Source organism: Tympanuchus pallidicinctus, unplaced genomic scaffold (genome assembly GCF_026119805.1).
Source record: "Tympanuchus pallidicinctus isolate F22 unplaced genomic scaffold, pur_lepc_1.0 scaffold31, whole genome shotgun sequence".
In the NCBI taxonomy this organism is placed as follows: domain Eukaryota; kingdom Metazoa; phylum Chordata; class Aves; order Galliformes; family Phasianidae; genus Tympanuchus; species Tympanuchus pallidicinctus.
This window is the reverse complement of record NW_026294749.1, coordinates 10,811,942-10,832,901: the sequence shown is the minus strand read 5'-3', so window position 1 is coordinate 10,832,901 and position 20,960 is coordinate 10,811,942. Positions and strand designations below refer to the sequence as shown.

Genomic DNA, 20,960 nt, shown 5'->3' with positions numbered 1-20,960 from the left:
TAAGTACTGAGCTTTTCCTTCTGACATAGGCCTTACTGAAGTTTCTCCAAAGTACAGAAAGCCTCCAATTTCTTTTTTGCTTTACTAGGAACTCCGCAAGAACAGAGAACAGAATATACACCATGGTGACAGGGTGTCTCCTCTAAAATAGCAGAACACCCATACTCACTTTTTGAAAAGTACGTACCTCGAAACTTGAAGCACTGTGCTCAAAGGAAAAATGAGAAAGTTTTAAACCAAGTGCACAATCGGGAAACCCTGTGAAGCCAGGACTCTTCCTTTATGATGCGTATTTTTATTTTTATTTTGTTTTTTTTTTTTTCCTAAGGAGAAACAAATACTGTCACCAAACTCCCATTTTCCAGCTTACTGGTGCATGCCCTTGACCAGGATACAAAAAAAGTGGCATTTACCAGCACTCTGCAAGTGAAATATGATTATTCTGTATGAATTATACATCTTAGGAGCTCAGCATTTCTTCCTCATTGAAAAACCTATTCAAGTGTTCCCACATCTGTCTGCTAAGTGGTTTGCTCCAGCCAAGAGTAGGGGGAACAATTGCTGATATTTCAAGAAATCTTATCTTTTAATGATTGGGATCAGAGGAAGGGCACGGCCATGAGACAGCTTGAAGCAGGCCTCATCTCTGGCATGGCTGAACATACAGAGCTGCAGTTCTGCCACCAACATCACTTCCCCCACCTGCAATCTGCTCCCAAAGGGTAGACAGCAGGGAGATTGAAGTGAGTGAGGAAGTTTCTTACTGTGACACTTCTGTCATGGGTAGTCTCTCTCCCTATACAGCACCATAGATAATGCCAGTAGAGCAAGGTAAGCATAACCTCCATCAGACAACAGCAACACAAACCTGCCAACAAGATCATATCCCTGCTCCATTCCACTTTGGCTGTGGCAAAATTCCCACTTCTGAGTTTCCAGAATGCTGGTTTTCAGAGGTCTGTCATTTCACTAGTTTGTCTCTGCCTGAAGACATCCCAATGTGGAGCACTGCTCTGTCTTCTTCAACTGATGGCCACAGCCAGGTCATCACCTTTTAACAGAGAATATTTTCCAGTTCACTCCTCATATTGAGGACTACTGCTGCATGTGGTTTTGGGCATCACATAAAGCTATTGGAGTATGCAAAAGAGGGCTCCAAAGATGGTTAACAGTCTAGAGGGCAAGACATATAAGGAGCAGCCAAGGTTCCTTTGCTTGGTCAGTCCAGAGAAGAAGGGAGTGACAGAAGGTCTCAGAACAACCTACAACTTTCTAAAGAAGGATGTGGAAAGTAAGGCACTGATCTTTCTGGTGATAGTGGCAGGATGCATGGAACTGTATCAGGCACGGTCAGGCTGGATGTTGAAGACAGGTTCTTGATTAGAGGGTGGTCTGGATTTGGAACAGATTCATCATAGCAGTGATCACGGCCCCCAGCTGCCAGAGTCCCATATGCATTTGAACAACGCTCTCAGACACAGGGTTTGAATTTTGGGTGGTTGTGTGTAGAGCCAGGGACTGGACTCAATGATCCTTTGGGTCTTTTCCTACTCAGGGTAGTCTATGATTCTACACCCACTAAATACAACACATCAGCACCAGGGCACAACTCAGAGGCTCAGCTCACCCCCTCAACTCAGGGCAGCAGTATACAGGGGTGCATTCCCTAAGGCAACCTTCAGCTTCCTTACAGAGATAAGCTACCACCTTCTTCCCTTCCTTACAAAAAAAAAAAAAAAAAGGCCATTTACACTTAACTTCTTCTGATAAGAAAGCCTACATGCTAATTGTAATTCATAAATAAAGATTAATAAAAATAAAATTGTGTCTTAAAACAAATTTATCCAGTCCAGTTTAATTAACTAACACATCCAAGACCAGTCACTCCCAAGCACATGGAGAAGAGGAAGTCAACCCATGGAGCACTGGGATGGGAGAAGGCCATCCTCCCCAGGACATCTGTGCAACAGGACGCCTTACAAGTTAAGGGCTGATGTGTTTTGCCAGAGGAAGCAACTGGAGCCAGGAGGATTACAGTCACTTTTGTGGGGCCTGGGAAGGTGGGGAAGGAGGTCAGGCACCAGGGGCATATTCACACAAACAGCCAGACACCCAAAAATAAAAAAGAAAAAAAAAGAAAAAAAGCAATTCTGATCCTTGCCTAGGCAAAACAGCAGCAGTGTTCATTCAGCTGTGAATTTATTGCGTGGGAGTTGCTACAGCTCTCTCAGGGAGATTTTTTTTTCCCTACACTGGGTTTTCTGTCTGGTGTGTTTTTTATTAACTCCTAGAGCATGTCTGTAAGAGGAGGCGGTGTGGGGGCTGGGGAAGTGACAAAGGATGTTTTTAGCAGACTGGCATTTCACAAGTTAAACTGACTTTTTCTGAAGTACTCACCACCATAGACTGCTTAATAATGTGTAGAAAACTGAGAAAAAACGAGATAAGACCATCAATCCCCGTTAAATTTGATCGAACAGTTTAAAGGATGGCCTGTCAGTCTTCAAATGCTCAAAGACAAAAAGACTTTTGTTACTGAAGTCTCTAAGACCAGGGCCCATTCTGGAGGTCAGAATACTTGAGCCCATAGCTAGAGTGAAGATGACAAATTAAAGATCAGTGCAGAAGTCACTGAACATAAAATCAACACGATAAAATTATTTCCACGTTCCTGTTTGTAATCCACTCCAAATATTCTACAGCTGACAAAATGAACCAAAGTCTAGCTGTGACCCTGGAAAAACACAGCTAAGTGTACAATTAAGACATGTCAGGCCAAAAATTTCAAAATATCACGTTTCTGAATACTCCCAATAATGGAGTCCTCACTTCAGTATCTGTGATGGAAATAAATGTTTATCTTTCAAAAACTTGACAGGAATTTAACTGAAAGTACAAGCCCACAGTCACCATGAAAGAGAACAAACCTAAACTAGAAACTTCAATGCCAGAAATCACAAGAAGCACGTTACTTGTCTTCCAAGCAGTTTTGATTACTTAGCTCACCTAACACCTCTTGCACTCCCATGTGTTGTACCTGCTGCCAGTACCAAAGCTACTTCTTTCCATTAAGATGAGCAAGACTAGCTTTAAAGATAAGACTTTTTCTAAACTTCTGAAACTGATGTTCACTGTGCCTATTGAAGGCAGCTCTGTTTTAGTCATCTTCCATGTATCTGGAGGCACAGCTGGTTGCAGAATCCAAGATTTTTCTCCAAAAGCAGGCTCCAAACTTTTCAGATGTTTATGTTTGACACAAGTTAAGAAGCGTGTGACTCACTCCATAACTGGTCAGAAGGATGACACTTGACAAGAACGCTGATGCAAGGACAAGTTGGTCCAAAGTTTGGTGGCTGAGATTTAAAGAAAACAGCCTGTCCTGTTCTGCAGGCAAAAATTGGCAAGAAAGAGCAGCTTTCTTTGATGCTGTAGTATCAGATGGCTTCTTATGACAGATCAATGCCACTCTGAGATAGTTGCTTCATTCTGTGGTGTAGCAAATAGGTTTCGATTAATTTTATAAGCGGTTGTGATTGGACTTCCATATTTCTTGTCTTAAATTCTGCAGCCCTACTTGTTCAATGTATAAAGTGCTGGTAGGGAGGCAACACAACTGAGGAAAAACAAGTTATATAAATGCACTGATCGTTCACCTGAGCAGTACAGAATTTGCTATTGCTGAGAATGAACAGCATATAGGCCAGTCTGCCCACATCTCTGCTTAACATTTGGCCAGAATTCTGCCACTCTTGTCTCTAGTATTTCAAGGCTTTTTTTTTTTTTTTTAAACTTTCTATTCTTTAAAAAAAAAAGAAAAAAAGTACATGTTAACACAGTCACGTAAAGATAACAAAATACTGGTATCCCTCTTAACCACATCAGACTGCTCAAGTTTTTGCAAAGAATTAACTGCCAGGAAACCACAGAAGTCAGACACAAAGTGTAGGAATTTATAATAAAACATAAGGGTTTTCTCCTTCAGGCCAGAAGAGCCCTCTCTTAATCTTCTGTTATATCACCCGCATACAATCAAAGAACCCTGAAACAAACTGCCTCAGCATTCAATAAAAGACTCTTCTTCATTTGGATGTTACTGTTTTACCTGATGGAGCAGGCAGGAAGTGATCCAGCCTGCTCTTGTAGCTCAAAACTGCTTTCACCACTGTCAAGAATTTAAAGCCATTGAGCCACCAGCAGCAATTCCATAAAAACAGAAAAGGTATTGTCTAGGGAAAATTATTTTTGGAAAGCTATTCAGAGACCAGTTTCTGAAATAGCAGGAAAATAAATGAGAAACTTAAAAAAAAAAGTGAGCAGTCAGAATGACATGGAGCTGTGCATGAAGAGGTGGTGATGAAAATGAAAATAAGACCTATATAAATTAAGGTAGCTATATGTATAATATTATTAACCAAAAAAAAAGCAGCAAGTCTTCTCCATTGATGTGAAAAGCTGAGCTTATGCTGTGGGCATCGTACTTTTACCCATCCTCTGGATGTGCTGCTGTAGGAGCAGCTCTCAGAATCCTGGAAGGGGCAATCTTGCAGATGATCAAAGGGAGCTTGTGACAAGCAGTGAAATTTCTTCAGTCCTCTAAAGGAACACTGAATTGCCATGTTGCATGGAAGACTCAGACTTGGGGAATTCACACATGTTTAATAGTAGGAGGGTGTGTGGAAGTTTCTATCATACCTGCTCGCAGTTTTGTGCTCATCCTCTGCATTTTGCTGCCCTGAAATTTTCAGAGGCAGACACTTGCATTAGCCAATGGGAAGAAGACACATCCATTTAACAATAGGAACCAAGACGATTCATGAATGGATTTTAAGTGATTTGCCCATGGAAAAGAAGTGAGCAGAAGCTAGTTCCAGAAATTAAAAGCTTCTTCAAGCATTTTACACAAATATGCACAGTGGGCATCCTCTGCAAATATCTTAATCTTACAGGGAAGGACTGACTGAGTGCAAGTCAGCTATCAGATACATGACTTTTTCTTCCTTGAAATACATCTTACGATGAAAACACAAATTGCTGTTTATCAATACAATCAACATCAATGGTCTTAAAATGTCTACATATAAACCTGTGTAAGCAATATTAATTTAAAAGAAAGCACCTCACAGTTTTCTTCTATCCCAAGTATAAATCCCCTTCTCTAAAGTTCTGCTCTAAACTACTTCTTCTTGAGAAGAGCCAGTCAAAAAGTTTCTTTTAAAAGAAAGATTTGTTTTGCACAGCTTTCTGTTTAGAACAGTTTCTGAGAACTTCAACATTTTCAACCAGAACCGACCCTGGTTAGAGCAGGAAGATTGCCCCAAAGGCAGCAGGTCCCAGTGCAGCACTCGCAAGCTGTGCTATTCCAGTCTTACATCATGAGTTCTGTCCACCAGGGTTGTGGCAAGCAATGAAAAACAGATCTGTTCTTTCAGCAAAGATAACTCCTTCATTTGACTCCAACAGCCAATTCACTGATCAGGCCAAATTAACTGCAAGTGATAATTATGAAAGAGCATAATGATGGAAAAAAAGAACTTAAGTTTTAAGACTTTTAGTTGACAGCCCTTTTGAGTGGCCATCTCTTCCTATTCTGCAAAGATTTAAGGAGCCCTTCGGAGGATTTTCACCACCATTTCTCAAACAGCTGTACCACTTGAGCTATTCACAATCTCAGAATCTTAAAGTAATAACCAAAACATATTTTTCTACTACTTTCTTCTCATTAAAAATGAAACGTCCTAGCCATATTCACTTAATACCTCAGAGAATAGAGAAACAAAGAAGAAAAGGGAAGAAAGGTCATTGTCAGGCCAAGATTAAGTCTGGAAAATTTCAACTTGAGACATGAACATTTCAGGAAGTTATAAGCAACTGGAATAATAAAAGAAGAACTGAAACACTGTAGGAATTTTAACTAGAGCTCTTGCTATGCAAACCGAATATTATTTAATGTATTTTAGTAGCGTGCAGAAATGTTTCTTGGCAGAGGTATAAATGATCTATGTTCTCAAGAATACTCCAGCCTACCTTAGGGAGCAGAAGAAACAGATAAATAGTGTTGATCAGCACAGCTCCCTTGCTTTCAGTGATACCAGTAAGTCAAAGAAAAAGGGAATACTATCAAAATCCTCCAACTTCCAACAGCTCATGTTGTTCAGTGCTGCCGTTCTGTGCTCCACCACAGAACCACCAGCTTGGCCAGCCTCTCCCTAGGTCATCTTTATCAAAATCTGGTTTGTTCCAATGCCTCCCACAAGAGCATACAGAAGTGAAGAAACATTTCTTCAATTTAAAACAAGCTGCTGTTTAAATCACAGGTTCGATGTTTTTTGTGCCTACCCCCTCAGCACATTCCCTTGCACTTCTTTGCAGAACGATCATGAATCAAATGAAGCCTAATCAAAGCTTTCTTCATCTCACTACAGAAGAATTGTCAACAGATGAAATCCACCTTTTCCTGCTCCAGAGGACCACAGGATGTAGAGAGGCATTCTGTAATTGCTGAATTCCTGTTGAAATAACTGGAAGAACGATTATTTTTCCAAATAGTGCTACGTTTAAAAAAAAATAAAATAAAAATCAGACATCCTATGAAAACTCCCCATGCCAACCCAGGTATTTAAATTATGAAGTCTTCTGTAGAAGAAAAAAGCCCCACACGTTGGAAGCTGACTCCACTTGACTCCACTTAGCAAGTATTTGCAAAGAGCAGGAATGCCTAAATACACAGAGTTGCTCCAGAGGCATTGCCACTAGCATCTTCTTTTAAGTTCCTTCCACACACTGCGATACTGTGAGCATTTCAGTCTGAAACTAGGTCATAAACTTCTCTATTGGAAAGCATTTATAGCTGTTTGGACTGGATTATTGTGTTCAAGAGGTTATAATAATAAAGGAAGCCTGCAAGTATACTTTTTCCAAACTCCTAGTATGCCATTGCCGGTTTGAGAAACTGGTTCATTTCTTATCCTTGTTTGGCTCTCCTGTACTCAATTTGTTGCTTGCTTTGACCACTTTCTGGACAAATATAAAACTTACTCTTTCATCTAACTAACATGAAGGAAAATTTAGAAAAGTTTCTCATTTAGCCCTGTTCTAGAATCAATTTTAGAAGAACACTGACAGAGTTTCAAGAGCCATTCAGGTACTCAAGTCTTGCCAAAGTTTACAGTCAGTTATATCCTGTTACAAAAAGAAAAATAAAAAAACTCTGCTCTGTTTTTTCAATTTTGTACAAATTTCCATCAAGAAACAATCTAGCTCTGCATATTCACATGCATCCAGATGATCTGTGAATAAGCCTTATTCTCTTTAGTCTAATCAAATTGGCCAGCTCGCTTTCTCCTCTTCCAAACATTCTCAGCCACTCCTTCCTGCAAAGGCAAGCACACAGCATTTGCTATCTTTCTTACCAAGCCTTTTTGAATACTCAAAACAGCAAGCAATTGCTCCAGCCACAGTTCAGTCTTGCAAGGCCCATTATTTGAGGTTTCTTCTGTTTGCTCTCCATTAACCATCTGGTCTTGCTAAGGGCAAATTCAGCATCCAGCAGCTTCCCAGAAGGGACCCTGCCCATAGCAGGGGTTGAAACTAGATGATCACTGTGGTCCTTTTCAATCCAGGCCATTCTATGATTCTATGATTCAAAGGCAAATGCCTGCACATCTCTGGGGACTTGAGGAACAAGGTGTCCAGTTTGTTTTCTCTAAGTGAGAAAGATGTCTCAGCAGCCTTTTGTGCGCTTTCTCATGAGCCATCAGAACAAAGGCAGGGCAGTTGTCCTCAACTGAAAAAGCCATAAGTGGTAATGCTGCATCCAACTTGCTTTCTATCTTACAAGGATCCAGCTGAAGGCCCTGGGCAATAAGGTGGCCCTCTGCAAGAGCTGTCTTATGATTTTCTTTCCCAAATACAAGCACAGAAGGAAAAACGAGGGCAGACTGGATGAAAACTACATGTACAATATTAAGTTGGCTCTGTAATCAGGATCAAATAGCAAGTCCAAGACCTTCACTGCATTTGGAAGAAAACCAAAAAATTGAGAGCAAGAATAAACCCAACTTTTATCCAGCTGCAATAATTTTTTCTCCAGAATACTCTCTGCCAAGAAGGAGAATCAGTATAATTAAATTATTAGCCTTCAACTAGGTTTTAGCTAATCGTTGCTTTTGCTTTGGTCTGCTTTTCCATAATTTTAAAAGCCTTCACTCTTAAAACTATAGTAATCTGTATTCAGTACTTAATACACCTACAGGGTTTTTTTTCCCAAAGAGAATCCTCTTCAGCACAGAATCTGCCTTCTGTTTGACAATTCTACTGCAGTAGTTAATATTATATATGCTGCTCAATATATTTTTGCGACGCACCATCTAACCAAGTCAAGTGAATTTACACAATATTCATACTCCCTTTTATAGCCTTGATGTAGTAGTTGCTACACATGGAGTCAGGTCTTCAACACAGTGATTCTGCAGCAAAGACACTATTAAACAATTTTTTTTTTTTTCTTTTTAACCTGCCTAAATTTCTGTGAAGCTGACAGTAGCTTTTTAAAGGACATACATCCTTTTATTTTTATATATAATATAGAAATACATTCTGATTAATAGTCCTATGTTTTAATGCGTTGCTGGAAGGCTCAATTCAGAGTGCATGTTCCTATGATATTTCAACTTAGGTAGTTTCTTCCACTCCATCTTGAATTCTATCAGAAAAAACCTGCCAAGGTAACTGCCTCACAGCTTGGGAGACTGAGCATCTTCTTTTATTTCTGAAATTCAGAAGAGTGGAACAAAATGAACACACAAGTCCAAATTACTTGATCTCCTTGTAACATAATATATGTATTAATTAAAAGCAAGGAAAATGAGCTCAAAGACAAAAGCAAGGCAGATGTGAAAAGTTGCTTCAAATCTGTATGTCTTGAAGGTGACACTAATCAGAGTCACAGAAATCCTTCAGTTTCCTTTCACTTCATAACTTTTTAAAAAGATACTTTCATTAAAACTTAGCAGCCACCCTCTATTTCCACTACCCCACCAGAGCAGAAAGGGCACTGTGCACCTCCTGGTTCTCCAGGCACACTGTCTGAGTCCCCAGATTAAGTGACACCAGCAAGCAGGAGGTTTAAGACACAGACAGGGAGGGCTCCCCCCCTCACTGCATTGCATTCAGTTGGGGAATTCTGAATGGTGCAGAATCACAAGGCCCAGAAATCATCTGGGATGAGAACGTAGCCCAAAAAAAATTCATGGAAGGGCTGAACTATAACGCAAGGCTACTCACCACAGAGACCACCAATGACACAGATGTCCTTCATCTGTAGATAACAAGCAGTTGAGATGGAAAGCAAGCATGTTTTGCACCCTTCTCCTCCTCTGCCATCAGCTACCAGCCACTCTCTCTAGGACAGTAGCCTGCTATGCCTTACTAAAGGTTTAGATTTAAACTGGATTCTCAGTCTAACCAATAACGACACTTTGATGTGTTTGTTGTGTTTATGCTCTTACAACCCAGAGTAGTTGCAGAACAAAGTAACACCCCAAGGTCATCTATCTGTGTATTTTGTACCCTTATCTGAAGTCAAGATAGACATCTGGCTCCCACATGGACACAGTGCAGTCTTTGCCATGCTCATCTCCACAGTACTCTTGCAAAGGAAGAAAAAAAAAAAAAGGATAACTGGACATCAAAAATAAAGGTCATGTACTCAGACACCACTCTTTTGCTTCAGCTGAAATGTATCTTAGCAACTCTGCACAGCAACTTCCCAACAGTTCTACACTACCAGTATAACAAGGCCCATATGGAAAGAGTGCTCAATGCACCCCTGGGCCCAGGAGTTTTGCCCAGAATGCTTTTTTGTGCATCATCCTCCTAATTTTCTTTATTAGGAATACAAACACACAGGTACCCAGGCACTTCCCACTGATGTGGGGACTGAAGAATTCACCCCTGGCTTCCCAGGAAGACTGTGACAGTGCAAAAATCAAATCAAAACCAACATTACTTGCTTGCCTTTGGTTAGGCTTATGAGATCGGGTTAACTTCCAGGAGTATCAACAACTTGAACAGTATTCCCTGGATTGGCACAATGCTCAAAGCCACTCAAGACATTCAGAAATTGTCCTTATATTCCGGCCTATAGCTGTAACTGCTAACACAAAATTAAACTCAAAAGTAAATGAAGGAAATTACGTTATACAGCGGCAAGAATAAAGACTACAACAGCAGGCAGCTCGTTTGTACCCACAAGTCTAATCAATTGCCAGAGGATAACTACAAATTACTGATAATTTTATAGTTTATCAACATCAGATAGCTTTTGTACATGACAAGACTGAGAAAAAGGATTTTGCAGCTTTATGCTAAAAAACATCTTTCCACTCTATTTACACTGCATTGTTGGGGGGTTCAGTGGAAACATTTCTTTTATAGAAATGGATTTATTCAGAAAAAAAAAATAATAATTTTATGAAGTCTCAATTTTAAAATCTGGGATATGGGCAGAAAGGGTAGAAACCTTCATCAGGCAAGTCATGACCGCTACAGATCTTTGTGCAAAATCTGAGTGACCAAAACTGAATCATGTGGGGAAACAGAAAAGAATTTGCTGGATCCAGTATCTCCCTAGTGGGACAGATTGGAATTCACTACATATATACAAAAAATTTTTTACTTCCCTCTTTATGGTGATATTTTTAGACAACTATGAACAGACCAACTGGTAAAAAGTTTAGTAAGGGGTCAACCTCAGAATTTTATTCTTCGGCAGAGAAATTGTGGCTTAAGAGAAGCAAAGCCTTCTGGAATAGATGTTCCAATCTGGTATAAGTTAAAGTAGATGGAACTAATTCCTGAAGGAGCAGGTGGGTTGATGGAAGAATTAGTAGTGACAGACTGTATTTTACAATAATCTTTCGATCATTAAAACCCAATTTAACATGTAACGTCATCTGTTGTCAGAGTTACCAAACCTGGGAGGAAAACCAAAAATGTGTTCGTGATGATTTACAGAGAGACATATGCAAACATTCATGTGGACACGAGAATATTTATATTTTATACTCAGTGAATTTTGATGCCGTAATGTTGAAGACTGCTACTATTGAAACTTAACCAAAACAATGTGAGGAAAGTTAATGAACAACTGTACTGAATGGAATATATCTGGTTTCCTACCTGAAGAGTGTTCATCAATCATTACTGCTGTGCCAGGAAAATGCTTCAGCAATCACACAACAAAAAGGATCTGGAGAGTTCCTAAATGTTTAAAAAGAAACACAAGCAAGTTACATGATGCAAAGTCACCGATCCCACAGCAAACAGTAGAGTCATACTTCAGAATTCCTTACACTTGGAAGGATTTTGTTGTTTTTTCCAAACTAACTTTTCCTTTAATAACAAAATTGTGGTGCATTCATCTGAGCCAGAGCTAAAACAACACAAAATTCAATTACTAACAAGACTGGGGAAAAAAAAATAAAAATAAAAAAACAAAACAAAACAAACAAAACCAATGATTTGCAAAGATAGCTATACCAAAAGAAAAGCTGTTATCCCTACTCGGTTCCATGATTTGGCAACTATGCTGTGTCCACATATTCATGTGTAGATATTAATTCAGACTGTGTACAGAGAAGTTTTTCAGTTCTCACCAGAGAAGAAATAACGTTTCCAAATCATGGCTATATTTCACAGAAAGAATGATTTAAGCCAGATGTGAAACACATGGATTTTCTTAAAAGTTTCCCTTTTTTTTTTTTTTTTTTTAAATTTGAGTTGGAAAGCTCCATTTTTCTGAAGCATCTAGGTATAAAGAATACTTTAAAATTCCAGACAAAGCATTCTTCAGAGTTGTAGTGTGACTTTAGAACCACCAAACAAGTTTGATAAAACACAACATAACTAATCCAAGTTGCAGTATCCCCACAGTCTTCTCTTTGCAAATGAGATGCTAAATTGGAAAAAAATACCCAACACTAACGTTGCATACATCTGCCTGATTACAAGAGTAAATATGCAGTAGGCATATATAGCATTTCCAGGTTTGATAGCATATCACTGTAAACATCATTGGCAAAACACATTTTCTAGAAGAGAACAAAAATAATTTTTCATAAAAGCATGCCTACATGTGTAAATTGCATCTATATCACAGACACAAATTTTCCCTATACTCAGTTACCTTAATGAAGGTACGAGATGCAAACTCTCAATTGGTTCTACTCAAATCTTAGCCGCCTACAACACATGAAATGACATTCTGTGTTCTGATACTTCAATACAGTTATAGCCCATAGATACCCAAGCTTTCCGCTCCAGTAAATAAGTCCAGCAAATTATCACCTGAAGATGGCTACAATGTTGTTTTTTTTTTTGCTATATTTCACATATTACAAATCAATGTTCAGACAATCCACATGGAGATATCTATCCCATTTTCTATAGGATTTATGTCTAATCAGAATGTACATGCATGCTTGCATAAAAATTAGAAGTTCCTCTGACAAGGAAAAGTAGATTCGCAATCATTTTTCTAACTCACATCCCTTCACACCACTAACTCTACACAGCTGTTTTAGCAATCTACAGGACGTGGTCAGAAAAATGACAAGGTCAGGTGATGTTCTTATCTCGTTACTGACTCACTGACTCCTCATAGTTGCTCTGCTTAAATGAAAAGTCAAATCATTGCCTCTCAAATCAAACAGCCAAGTAAAATTTCCTCCAGTAAAACAGTAGCATCAAAAGCCCATCTTGGCTAATATGCATACCTTCTTTTACTTCTACACAACCTGCTCAGCCTCCAGTGAGAGTGCCCACACACGACAGAGCAAAGATGGGACAACGTGTGGTCATCCAGCTGTAGCTTACAGAGAACAAACATCTCTTCAGCCTCCATGACTGACGATATTGTGAAACAAAAGGACTTACATCACCTTTCCAAGTGGTGACTGATTGAAAACCTAACAGGTTTTAACTGCTAGTGTTAGTTTTAGAATACAACTTACAAGATTGATGCGCATTCATGCTATTAAGTGGCTTTGCCAAGAAAACTGCAATCCTCTGTCCACCTTTGTGTCCTGTTAGCACAAACTACTCAATGCAACTATAAAAGACTGTGAAGAACTGACAGTTTTACCTAGAAAGGTTTTGGTCTAAAATTTTCACCTTGGAGCATATGAAGTTTTTGGAAACCTAATCAGACTAAAGAGAAACCAACACACTCAGGAATACTGCAGATTGTTTCCACAAAATGTGAGTCTTTTCCAACACAGCCTCTGTTATTTCCATGAAGTGACCTTTTTCACTGAGGACACGAAGGGACATAGGAAAAACAGAAGACCATACAAAAGCAGAGACTGCCTTCCTGAATGGACAGACAGAAAAATCACAGCATCCAAGATTAAAATGAAGTTGAGAAGAAGGAATATGCCTATTTTATCTAAATACAAGTTGTATCTACCTTGAGAAGATCATAGCCACTTGTGACTAATTAAAGCCACATTGATTTTTTTTAAACAAAAGACCATCAGAAGCGTTTGATGCAGGATGCTGGAGAAAGGCTATAATAAAAACCAAAAGGTTATATGGATTCCTGTGCAGATTGTGGCTCCTTAGCCATTCTCTGCAGCCTGCTGGTGGTCCCCGCAGTTTCAGAAGGTGGTCCACAACATAATCATGAGGAGGACAAATTGAAGCCACATTTCTATTTGTGCAAGCAAGAAAACAACAGGAGAGGAATAAAAGGAGCAGATGAACATGCAAAGTCTAGCATGATTCTCATTTGGTCACAAATGAAAACCATTGTTGAAGCACAACACAGCATTGTCCCTATTCTCTAAGAAAAAGAATTAGGCGTTGACAAAACAAAGATAGAGGAATAATTTTGCAAGTTATCTCTTTGCAAAGACAGACACAAGCAAGTCTCAGAAGGGCAGGGTCTTTGAAGTAAAAGTAAGAAGCAAAAGCACAAAAAAAAAAATCCACAATGGTCTCTAGTTCTAAGTGTGCGCCCAAGCAGCACCTCCACTTCTTACTATGAGGGATACTGTTCACACACCTTCATTCAGCCTTCATTCCTTGGCTACAACACCAGGAGCTCCTGGCTGACAACCTGGACAGGCACTGTGGCATTTTCTAGCCAGGGCTCCAATGAAGTTAGCTGCCCACATACCAGAGCCACCTCTGCAGCCAGATGGAGTGAGTGACAAAGCTGAGATTTTGCTACTAGAATTAGAGGACTTCTGTCTCATTTCTTAAGCAATGCAGTCACATTTCAAGTGTAATTACTCATTTTCCTTCCCAAGGAATCAGATGCAAGTATTGCTTCGAATGCTTAGATAATAGGGCTGTTTGAAGCTGGGAAAGTCAAAAACACATTTGGCAGCCCTAAACAGCCAATAAGAAAAAACTATTTTGGAGGAAGAACTCCCATATACCCTCTTTGACCTCCAGCAGACCTGGAAAAAGGTACAATGGCCACTCTGTAAGTAATGCCTTCTATTTTATTATTTATGACTTTAGAGGTGGATGTTGGTGGTATGGATGTAGAGGTTGAACCTCTCCATCAATAACTTATTCCATTTAGTTGCCCTGCAACAAACTGCACCAGAGGGACAGCCTGACAAAATGGTGTCTGACACGGAAGTGCAGAAATGAATTCCTCCATGTGGAAAAAATTGCACCCACTGACATTCATTGGTGTTTTCTGAATGCTGATGGAGACCAAACAGTGGATGTGAGCACAGTGAGGCAGTGGGTCGTGGGTCTCAGCAGTGGCAAAGGCCACAGGAAGTCTCCCTTGCTGATGCAGATTTTCACAAGCACAGCATGCAGGCTACTGTTCCTCAATGGTGAAATACATAGTTAATGGTAACAGTGACTATGTTGGAAAAGAATGTTTTGTAGCTGAGAGTTTGCTACATCAAATAGGTTATTGAGCTCTTTTTATCTGATACAATTGCAGTGGAAATAAAAAGACATTTTCAGAGAAACCTGCTTACAACTTGGAGAAGTCGACATGAGGCCCATGAATGCAGCTGAAGAATCACCATCACCATTTTGTTCTTGCCAGGAATTTAAAACCAGATTATATTGGCTGCAGGAAATAACACACACTTCAGGAGCAAGGAGACACAAGCTCAACATTTACAGCTGTTAGGCTCAGTCCAGCCACAGCTATCTGCATAAAGGCTAAAGATTGTGTGAAGTGATGAAACATCAGGAAGTACTCATTTTTCCTAGGATTTAGCTAAATTCATTTAAAAAAAAAAAAAAAAAAAATTCATGGATTTAAGTGCTCCCATGAATTAGTTAAATCCTATCCTTCGTTACCATTTGAGAAGCACCACAGAAGCAGAAAGGCAGAGGCATGTAGGGCTGAATAACCATTTGTTAGCAATTTTAATAGCAAAGCTTTATTCTCCCCCACCTCCTTCATGGTCTCTTGTACTTATTATGGTGAAATTAGGAGTTTTTACTCCGAGTGAACTCCTGCTAATCCTTTTATTTTGGTTCAGTGCTACACTACTGACCCTGCAAGAACATTCATCTACATTCACAGCTGGAGCTGCAGACTCTGGCTTGAAGGAATAAATGACTTTGCAAGGCAAAAGCAAATGAAAGGCCAAAGGTTTATCTAAAAGAAAATCTGAATTTGACCATCTTAAAGAACGGGAGGAAAACAGGATGTATACTCCGACATCTCATCAAAAGCTGATATAAAAAATATCTGACATTAGAGAAATACAATGTACGAAAAAAAATCTGAAGTTCTATCATACCATAAAACATAAGTTCTTAAAAAAAAAGAAAAAGAAGAAACTTAATTTTAATCCTAGATTATATCCAACCCCAGTGATCTGCTACAAAGAGAGCAGCCAGACTTCAAAGTGCTCAGCTCCATCCATTCGCCCTGACCTTTTATTATCTCATACTTTCATCAGTTACTTGCTCATTTGCAACATTAATCTAAAGTTACAACATCACCAAATGAAGTACTGGATCTTGCTTCAATTTCCTTGTCAACTTCTCAGCCCATTTTCTTCATTGCAAGAAAATAACAAAAGGAATGCAAAGGACAGTGGAAAGTCAGGTTGCATGCACATAATTCACCCATTTGTGGCCACCAGGACAGGGAGTGAAGAAGGGCATTAAAACAACTTGTGAGAGGACAGAACTTAAAGCATGAATGGCAACACGCACACGAAAGCTAAAAATCAGGATCTTTCACTTTGGATGGACTTCAGGAATATTCTTGATATTAAAAAAGAACATTTCTTGACTAGTGTCAGGTTCAACACTTCTTACAACACTTCTTTGCTAAATGTTCAATAAACACATCACTGCTGTTTTGCACAGAACACATTTGGTGGCTTGAATTAACTTGATCACGTGTGCATACGTTCATCACCCTTTTAATAATATGAAAGCTTGACCCATTAAACTGATCTGGAGTTATTTGTACATCCACATTCACAGCAATTTATTTTGAGCATATTGCAGGGAAATGTTTACTTAGCTTTTCTTAAAGCTGGGCATCTCTGACACCCGAGACCTCAATATCTTAAATTTTTCAAATCATTGCCTTCTTAATCAAGGAAGAAATGGACATAAAAGCTTCATTTAATGAAAATAATTTAGAAGCATATTTTATTGCTGAGAGAATCTAGGCACAGAAAAGCCAGAGCATTTTTGATTCTTACCCACATTTTAATTTTAGTGTTCAACTTGTTCGCATTCTCAAAATAGATTTGCAGCAAAATTTTACATCCACACTGGAACTCTTACAAATGCCCACCTCAAGCAGTATGAGCAGCTCTTTACTGAGGCTGGTAAATCAGTAGAAACAAAGTAAAAAAGAAAAAAACCCTATAGTTTTTTGGTGATCCATACTATTTACCATCAAAACATGCCAAATTTAATTTATCTCCTTTAGGTCCAGGATTTTTAGCCATCTGAAGTGAAACAAATTAAATCACACCAATGATGGAGCATTCCCCCACTTTGCCACTCCACTATCCATTTATTTTTACTAGTCCATTTAGCACAGAAGCCTTTAACACTGTGTTTCCAAAGAGACCCAACTGAAAAGAAGATTCAGGTCAAGCTGATTGAAATTACTCTACCACACTGGCATAGCTCATCCACTAAGGAAATCGTATGCAGCACCAAGCACTTCTCAGCCTTTGGAGGTTTCCCTGCTGCTAGCTGCTGGATGAGGAGGACAAGATCTAGCAGGAGAGGCCAAAGGGAGCATGGAGCCCTTTGCTACAGATCTGGGAAGAGATTGGATCTGCCTGACAGATCCTCATCCCGCTACACACTTCAGTTGTTTTCACATACTATCTGCTGAACAGTTCCTTCCTTGAAAATGTTTGAATGCAAATTCTTCATAAACACTTCTATGCATGGAGCTATCAGCACCTGAGAAAGAAGAGGTATAGTAATGATGTTTTAATTGTTTTTCCTCATTTAGTCTTGCTTAATACTGCCAGTCCCCCAAAGGGACAGGACCCATCAGGTCACACCACTTAAAGTGGCCTCTGCAGGTCAGCTATGCCCACAGTGCTCCCAGGTTAATTGAGTGCAAGCAATGAAACTGGAGCTTGATGCAGAAAGAACGATGGATGCCTAGGAGCAGCCTAGATGACCTATTTGCACCACATTGCCAGAGCCAGAAAATTCACTCTATGCTTCTTTCCAAAGTACCTAAATTTAAAACAGCCTTCAAATTAAAAGCTTGCTTAATTCATTTAGAGAAAAAGAAATAGAAAAGCCACCGTGAGCTATGATGGCACCAACTTTTTTCTTCCCTTTTCTAATTTTGTTCTTTTTATTACCATTATCCCATGTGGCTTTCAGGAAGTCCCTACAAACTAGTCGCTATTACGAAGATGGCCTATTTTAATCAATCCCTTGACAGGAACAGCTAATTATCTAACTTTTCTGACCAAACTACCAGATGGCTTCTGTTCTATACTTCATTTTAGTTTTCAGTCTGTAATGTTATTTGCATAATAGACGTCTGTGATGACACAGAAATAATACCAGTACCAATACCTAAGGTACACAATGAACACTTACTGTACTCTCCCATTGAAGAATAAAAATACAGGCACTTAAAACGACAGGCATCTCCCACATTTTCTTTTCTTACTGAGTTCCTAAAAGCCAGACGCTTTCCCTTTTGCCAGCAGGTTCACACCATCATCAGGCTGCCGAGGCTGCAGACCTCACAGCACACCCACCAGACACTGCAGGCTTGGGCCAGCTCCAGAAATGGGAGACCAGGCAGGATTTAAGTGTGTCTATTGCTGTGTAAGATAGCATGTGATAAAACAAAAAAACAGCGAGGGCATGAAGGCAGCAGCCACTCCTGGTATGTCCTAGGAACGTACAGCTGTGTCTGAACAAAAAGCCAATAGCAGCCACCCATGAACAAGCTGAGGCCAAGATCACCCAAGTGAAGTTTTGTGAACAAACTCTTAGGGCCATGACAGCACAGGATTTTATTTTTATTATTATTATTTTTAAGTTTGTTTCTTTTTTGATTGTTTTTAAAGAGTAGATTGATACAGGAAAAAACATAGCATAAAAAATAGGGCTGAAAACACAGATTTCAAACTCCTAAAGCATACTGTAAGGAATGGAAAGATGTCAAACAGTAATTGTATAATCAATGAATATTAAGATGTTATAATTACGAAATAAACAAGAGAGTTTGGCAAAGCAGATTATGATAACAAGAAGAGAACAGATAGAAAGCTTACCCCTATCCTGGGCTCATTTACAAGACTCCAGCAGAGTGGATCTCCAGAAGAGATCCTTCCCCACTGGCAGCCAGCTCTTAAACAGGTCTAGGAGCAGCTCAGCTGAATTGCCTTCACCTGTGCTCCTGTGGCTGACTCAGTGCTCGCCTCAGGTGATCAATCAGAGGTTCAGGCCCTGGCTCAGCTGTTCCCATTCAGTAATATACTCCTCAAAATAATAAATGTAGTCACTCATCTTTAAGCATCTTCTCTAATAGGTTTTGTATATATTTCAAGAGTAAGAAATAGAACCACTCCCAACCTGGATAAACTGTTTTTAGTCACACTAATGCTAAGAACACGTATACTTAAACTGGTAGCAATGGAGGAAGTGAGAATGGCTTTTTTATTTTTTTTTTAATTAAAACAAAAAGGAAGTTATTCTAATCCATTAAAAAAATAAATCATTTCTGTGAAGATCTGGAGAATAACATTCTATATGACCATAGATTTTACTTTAACAATCACAGTGAGTTAAGTGCCCCTTGGTACCATTACAGCAGGGTAAGAAAGCCTAAACATAAATAATCAGCAGGGAGAAAAGCCAACTGAACACCTGACAATCAAGAAACAAAGCTGAGTTTTGTTAGTTTAACATCACAGCTCCACTTGTAAGGAGCTTCTCATCTTTGAACATGTTGCGACAAGGATATGTGTGTAATAAATGGCGCACCTGTAGACTGATAAAGCTGGTAAAAGTTTTCATCTTTGGGTTTGTTCTCCCTCCAAAACTGCATTGATCTTCTCATCCCATAGTGAAAAAAAGGTTTCATTTTCTGTCACTACAGTCCAATGGAAATCAGTTCCCAGAACAAGCACTCCAATGGAAACACAAGATAAACAGAACAATTTAATATTTGCTTGAAGATTTTTATGTCGGATTAAGACAAGCAATTCCAAAACGTAACTCTAAGTTACATTCATCCCATTAATCTTCCAATCAAAGACCGTACTGTCTATTTTTAGTAATCTGCAGAATTTTTGGAGCTGATTTTAGAGTCAAGGCTGAGCATAAGAGGTCTTGGGAAGCTGACTGGAGTAGAACTTACAAAGACAATCTCCAGTTATATTTCACAGAGCCATAGATCCTCCTGAAATGGAAAACAAGGATAACCACTGCCAAGAAAACTAAGCTTGCTTAAATTTTCCCATGTAGTGCTGCTTAATATTCAGCTAACCGGCCTGGGTTCCGACTGACTGTTAACACTGCAGTGCCTGCTTCTACTCCTCAGTTTCAGCTGCACTAAATCAGCAGCTGTGCTTTAAAACGAAGTTTCCTAGATCTCTCAGCTCCTGTCATTCGGATGAGCAGCTCTCACCTGCCTGCCAAACACCAGCATAGAACAAGGTCCTGTTTTTCCCACAAAGCCTACTTTCCATATACCCTGGAGCTGGAAGTTGCCCTTTTTGGGGATGAGCATATCCACCCCCAACGACAAACTCTGTTTGCATGTCCTGTGACTTCAGTTCCCCTCTTACACAAAAAAACTCCTTCACCACAAAGGTGATGTGAAGTTCAATCCATTAACGAACATAAAGAACACGAACGGTAATGGCTGTGTGGGCAAATATTGACAAAGTTTCAAACAAGTGACTCAAGGACTCTGAGTCTTCCTGAGTCACTCCTCTGTGGGATTTCTGATCCTCAGTGACTTTAAAAAGAAAAAGTCTCAGCTACCACCCAGCATCTCATTGCACGTATATGTGCTGCCTGTGTCCATTCTGCAGTATGAATCACTTCCTGTGAGCAACTTTATTAACTGGAAGTCTCTTGAGAGAAAAGGAAAGAATATCTTAAATACAGCTATAAAGAACAAAGATAAGAGAGTTTTCTTGACCAAGACAACAGGATATTTCAAGAGAAACAGCTAATGCCACTAAATGCATATACAGCTACAGAAGCTACTGCATATTACTACTAGCAGCAAATATTTCCTTCCTTTCTACATGGAATAAGATGATTGAATGGAGCAATCAGTCATTTTTACCCTTTTGGAATCCATCCTTTGTCTGTATAAATACACAGTTCTTTAAGTGCCAGTAGTTTAACATTAGATTGTTCCAAAAGTAATGCCTCCATTTTACATCCATGAGAATTACAGCAGATACAAAGAGCACAATAACAGTACATGAAAGAGCAAATTTTCA

The 20,960-nt window shown here is 39.3% G+C and overlaps 1 long non-coding RNA gene across 5 annotated transcripts in view; it reads right to left on the bottom strand.

Annotated features, from left to right (window-relative positions):
* The window catches only part of LOC128087882 (uncharacterized), a 237,654-nt gene that overhangs the window by 152,645 nt on the left and 64,049 nt on the right, over positions 1–20,960 (bottom strand). For 4 of the 5 annotated variants that reach the window (XR_008210054.1, XR_008210057.1, XR_008210058.1 and 1 more), the window contains exon 3: positions 11,179–11,259. This is a non-coding gene — a long non-coding RNA (uncharacterized LOC128087882). Of the gene's footprint in view, positions 1–11,178; positions 11,260–18,773; positions 18,910–20,960 lie in introns of those variants that run through there. The other variant, XR_008210055.1, reaches the window with a different exon arrangement.